We start from the raw sequence: 5,727 nt of genomic DNA on the forward strand, positions 1-5,727 counted from the left end.
CCTTCCTCCTTCCCTTCCTCCTTCCCTCTCTTCCTCCAAACTCTATTAAGCGGTTACTGTGTGTCAGGCAGGTGCTGGGAATGCAGAAAAAGAAACCAGTCCTTGCCCCCAGAGGAACTCTCCACTAACTTGGGAAGCCAGCAAGTAAGGCAATGACTGTGTGAGAAGTGCTGTAAGAGCTCGTGCCAGAGCCCCGGAGAGCACAGGGGTGGGGGCACCTCCTGGTTGGGAGGGGTCAGGACACTTCCTGAAGTGGGGGTGCCTGAGAAGTAAATATATGCTTAGGGTACAATCAGATAAAACAACAACAAATACCTTTCTGTTTTGCTTGAAATAAAGTCTCCTTCTCTCCAGTCTCCTCCTTTGAATCCATTGCCAAAGGTAACCTTCTAGAATGTTTCTATTTACATATAAGCATAATTATGTGATTATAGAACACAAATGGGATCATGCTATGCACATTGTTCTGCTCCTTGCCTTTTTTACTTTAATAACAGATCATAGACTTATTTCCATTTCATTCTATATAGTATACAGTTGACCATCCATATCTGTGGGTTTGAATTCTGTGAGTTCTTGCATCTGCGTGTTCGACCAACTGCAGATCAGAAATATTTGGATAAAAAAATCCAAAAAGCAAAACTTGAAATTGTCAATGGTGAGCACCAAGCCGAATCTGCTCAAATGAAGTGATATGTAGGCATACCCTGCTGTAGCGTACGTGCAAATGTAGGTTATAGGCAAGGGCCTTGTGGCAGGAGTGAAGGAAGTTTGCGAGGGAGAGGCAGAGCATGAAATCTGGAGAGGGCCCAGATCACGAAACACTTTGTATCTCTTGGAAGGTGTTGAGTGTTCTTTGTGGATAATAGGAAATCACTGAAACACTTAAACGGGAGTAATATGTTAAGATTGTGTTTTGACTCAATCTGACATCAATGTGGAGAACGGACAAGACTGGAGGCCAGAAACTATGTCAGGAATCCAGGTGAGACTTAAGAGAGGATAAATTTGAGCGATATCTGGGAGAATTGACTGTTCAAACTGGCAAATGAGGGAATTTAGGAAAACTGAGTTATATGGTGTTGTTTATCCAGATGGAGAACATGGGCGCATGGGGGTCCTCGGTGAGGACAGTACTGGAGTCCACACTCAGTGTGAGTGCAGGGCCTTCCCCAGTCTGGCCCCAGTCTGCCTTGTAGCAGAGGGTGCTGGATTTCTGGCAACCCAAGTCTGTCGTTCTTGCGAATACTCCACGCCTTTCCTTCTCTGTTGCCTTTGTGACTGTTGGTCTTCTTACTAAGGTGCCTTTCTTCACCAGTGCCTTTAACTGTCCACATTTTATCTAGATTTCAGTGGTCTGCTCATATGCTCCTTCCTTTATGAAGTTTTGCCAGATCCCCTGAGCAGGAAGTAATCTTTCCCCCTTGTAACTCTTAGAGCATATTATCCGCGTTTCTTTCCTGTCACTTAACATGTGTAGAAGTATAATTTCCTGTAAGATTTTAACCTTCTTAAGGGAATTTCTGAGCTATCTTCATTTTCCTCATAATACCTAGGACAGGTTGATTTGGACAGGAGGCCCTTGATAATGTAAAGGAGGGAAGGCCGAAGATTGGGATCCTAGGACTTGCGCCATCCGAGGCTCACTCACACACCAATGTGACATCCACCTGTTGGGAAGGTGGGGAAATTGATAAATTCTTTCTCATCTATAAAGCGGACATAACGAGACTCTCAGTGCCTAGCAAGTTGTGTAAACAAGTGAGAACCCAGGTCTTCTACCTGTAGATGATCTTGAATTGCTCGTGGAGTTTTAAGGGAGCCGTTGAGCCTCCTCCAGGCTGAAACATTTCCACTATTCCAAGCATGTGGTCCAAGCTCGAGACAAAGCATATCACATCTGTTCCTTTTCAGGAGAATTCATACAGGTGGGATGGTCATGACCCAGCCAGGAAGTATGGAAATAGTGAGACCTTATGCTGCACTTTCATCTAAAGCTCTGAGAAACATTTAATAAGGCTAAATGGTTGGAATTTTCATTCTCTGTCTGTCATAAGAATATAAAATAGGAGAAAACAGTACATGAAATTTTGCAGTTTTTGAGATAGATGTGTTTTAATTCAGGACAAAATGGTCAAAGTGCTGGACTCTATCAATTTGGGAAAGAACATACATATAAAAAGCATAAATCTGGATATGCAATTGGAAAATATATTCTATATATTTTTCTTTAAGTCTTCCTTAAATAGTTATTTTTAGGGTAATTGAGTGTTTACCACATTTCTAGGCGCTCAGGCAATGAGAGCCCTGTTTTAAAGCTGTGGGTTTTACATTCTGCATCTTCAGTGAAAGCAACTGACAGGGGCCTGAGTAGCACTGATTTATTTATAGTTGACTTTGCCCCTCCCCATCAGGAATGTTTAACCTACTGTAGATGTGATCGCTAAGAGTCCAACTTGCAGGGGAGTCTCCCCTCTAGATTCCATCAAATTGACAATTTCAGAGATCCCGAAGTGGGAGTAGGCGTGAATCTGGGTCAGTAAATCAAGGTATGGTCTGTTTTATTCAAAGGGCCTCCAGCCATGCACTAACCTCGCTCAGACTAGAGGGGGCGGGGGGAGAGCAGAGTCCTATTTTGGCCAGATGCAGCTGCCTTAGTTTAATGACCTATCCATGTGGATTAGGAAGACAGCGAAGGGTGGCCTTGCAGAAACCCAATGTTGGTGTCACCTGATGCTTTGCCATTCTCATCTGTAACCAGATAGGAGACTGATTACATTATGCATGTATGCCACACTCTCAAAACTTGAAAATGTTTGACAAAACTATTCATAAGCATAACTGTAAAGTAACAGATCTGTGTGGTATGGGGACATTGGCCCTTTGTTTTGAATCTCTTCTTTGGAAGGAATTCCTCACCACGTTAAGGTTCTTTATGAAGAGATGAGTTTGTTTTTATCATTAATTTTCATAGCTCCCCATGTCAAGGCTGCCTGTATTTTACTACATTTCAGTCTCTCCACGCTCTCATTTTTTTTCCCCTTTTTGCAGACATCAGCAAAACTTTATCATCTCCCCAGATGCCCCACACCCGTATCTCTCCTAACGTTAGTGTCACTTCTGGTCTCGCCCTGTGGCAGGCCTCGTCCCTACGTCTGGGCCTTTCCCGTGTAGCTAGGGATCTCCTCGGACACCCTCCCCCGCCTCGCTTGTGGGTCTCCGCCAGGTGTGAGTGTGTCTGGAGGACAGAGACTGAGCAAGTAAGCACTAAATGTGATATGAGATGGAGTGGGCCAAGCGCTGTGAATTTGTGCATTCCTGGCATTTGTTGACAAAACCATATTTTCTCAGCAATAATTGTTTAAAAGTATATGTAATATAGTCCTAAAGTTGTGTTGTAGAGTGGAATATTTTCCCATTATTTTTCTACAAGGTTTAAATAACCTTGTAGAAAAATAATGGGAAAATATTTTACAGATATGTCAAAATTTTATTTACCCAGTCCAGCTTGACAGTTTTTCCCCCAAATTTGCTGCCATAGATAACACTAGTAAAAATACTCTGAATTTTTTTCTTTTCTATATTTGCCCATACCAGACCTAGAATAGAAAGGGAAGATAGATAGGAGGGGGAGGGGGAGGGGTCCCCTGGCCTTTGACAAAAATTGATGAGAAAAATGAGGGAAATAACTTAAAATGGATTATTGTACCCAGCATAAGAATGAATTTGAAAAATGAGAGCTTGTTCCTATGAAATCTTAGCAGGCGACTTAGCAGAAAGGCCTCAGACAAAGATTACGTCCTTACCTGAACTTCCCGTAAGCCTCAGTCCAAGTCCTGTTTTTGAAGACTTCTAGAAAGGGAGGGGATTGGGTCGAGTATCACGTAAGAGCCCTTGATTGGCAGTTACCACCCATGAGGAGCAGGAATCCGAGTTGTGGGTAAAATGTGGGAGTTTGCAGTAGCCCTTGAGTTCCTAGGGAAGTGGTTCTCTTTTAGTGTGCATCAGAATTTCCTTGAAGGCTTGTTAAAACACAGATTGCTGCCATTTCACTCCAAAGTTTCAGATTGATTAATTCTGGGTGGGATCCTAAAATTTGCATTTCTAGCAAGTTCCCAAGTGGTTTCGATGCTGCTGGTCAAGGGACCATGCTTCGATGGGGTATCGATTCACTGCGTGTGTCCTAACTCAGTGACTGGAGAAGGCTCTCCCTCTCTCCCAGTTCTCTTTATGGACCCCTAAGGCTTGGATTAGAAGCATCTAGAGACTGGATTCAGACTGCATCTGTCTCAGCTACATGAAAAATTCAGGGCTGCTTGTACTTAGATGTCCAGACAGCAGCCCTCACTCACAAAGGTTATAGTTGTACCTGCAGCTGAAAGTATCACTCAGCCGTAAACACTAACAAGCAGTAAATCACTCTGCAGACTGAAGAAGCTCCAGCTCAGATGCATGAAGCAGAATTCTAAGTTGAAAAGTTACCGGGTTAAGAGTCTGTTTAACTCAACTTAGTGCCCTTTAATTTCCAGGTTGTGGAATGTTTCTCTGGAATTTGAAAGCCTACCCAGCCCCCCAGGAGGCCTTCTGGGCTTATTCTCCCCTTCTTCCTCCCACTGCCTAGATATAACTAAAGTATGTATGGAATTTAGAAATTTTAGCTTGAATTTTAAGGAAGTTTAAGCTTTTTGAAGATCTTTTTTGAGGTTTCACGTGGATAGGATCACAGTAGTACAAGCAGTTTATTATACTCTAAATTCCAAATTCCAAACCTTTCCTTGAGTAGCCTTTGCCTTTGAATCGTTTTCTATCTGTAGTTACTTCTGTGGAAACAAGCTAGAAAGTCTCAGGTCATCAGTAGCTGGAGAATAAAGAAAGCTGAGTTGGATCTGCGGATGGAGAAGATGCAGGAAGATCCAAAGAGCTTGATCTGGGGCCCCAGTCAAAGAACTCAGCCAGTTCTGATGGTCAGATAGAAAATGGAAAAGACTAGATCACCACCCAGATCTGGATGGGGAGGTTATAAGGAATATAAGACAACCTCAGGGGGCTCGTTAAGACGATCGTGTCAATCAGGTCTTTTGCACAAGCATCCTAGACCCTCCTTGGTAGAGACAGGTATGCCTGTGCCACACACATCTGCACGGCAGCTCTGGGGTGGTGGGTGAATCTGCACCCGTTGCTTCCCTGGATGCGGTCCTCCTCCTGTTGCTCAGAGTCCACTCTTATGGTTCCAGCATTCATGAATCAACCCGACTGCTTCCTTACATCACACAACTTGTAGGAGAGCAGAGAGTAGAACAGTTTTTTGGAGTCTGTCGGAGTTTGATCTGGCAGCAGATTAATTAAGAACATATTGAATGTTTGGCAAAGCCATCCTTCATGCCCCAGCTCTCACTTATTAACACATCAAATTCGCTTTCCCCTTGTTTCAGGGCCCATTTTAATCCTCCCTTGAGGTCTGCTTAAATGATTCAGTAGTAGAAGTTACTAGGAAAATGCAGTTTTGGGGTATTTCAATGTCAGGATAATGAATTTTGTTTCTATTTCTAATATCCTATCCTACTTACATGCCTTCTAAGTAATTAATATTTAAGTGTAATTTTCTAATCGGTCATTACAGCTGCAGAGTAGAAAGTTTTCCTTGTTGCTCCAACGAGAGGTGGAATCTTCATATTTGGCATGTGCTCTCTTCTCTCTCTCTCTCTCTCTCTCTCTCTCTCTCTCTCT

General features: G+C 43.1%; 1 protein-coding gene across 6 annotated transcripts in view; it reads left to right on the plus strand.

Moving 5' to 3' along the window:
* The window catches only part of EXT2 (exostosin glycosyltransferase 2), a 120,887-nt gene that overhangs the window by 60,892 nt on the left and 54,268 nt on the right, over positions 1-5,727 (plus strand). The gene's annotated exons all lie outside the window — the stretch shown is intronic.

The sequence above is a fragment of the Pteropus alecto genome, unplaced genomic scaffold, assembly GCF_000325575.1.
Source record: "Pteropus alecto unplaced genomic scaffold, ASM32557v1 scaffold71, whole genome shotgun sequence".
NCBI lineage: Eukaryota > Metazoa > Chordata > Mammalia > Chiroptera > Pteropodidae > Pteropus > Pteropus alecto.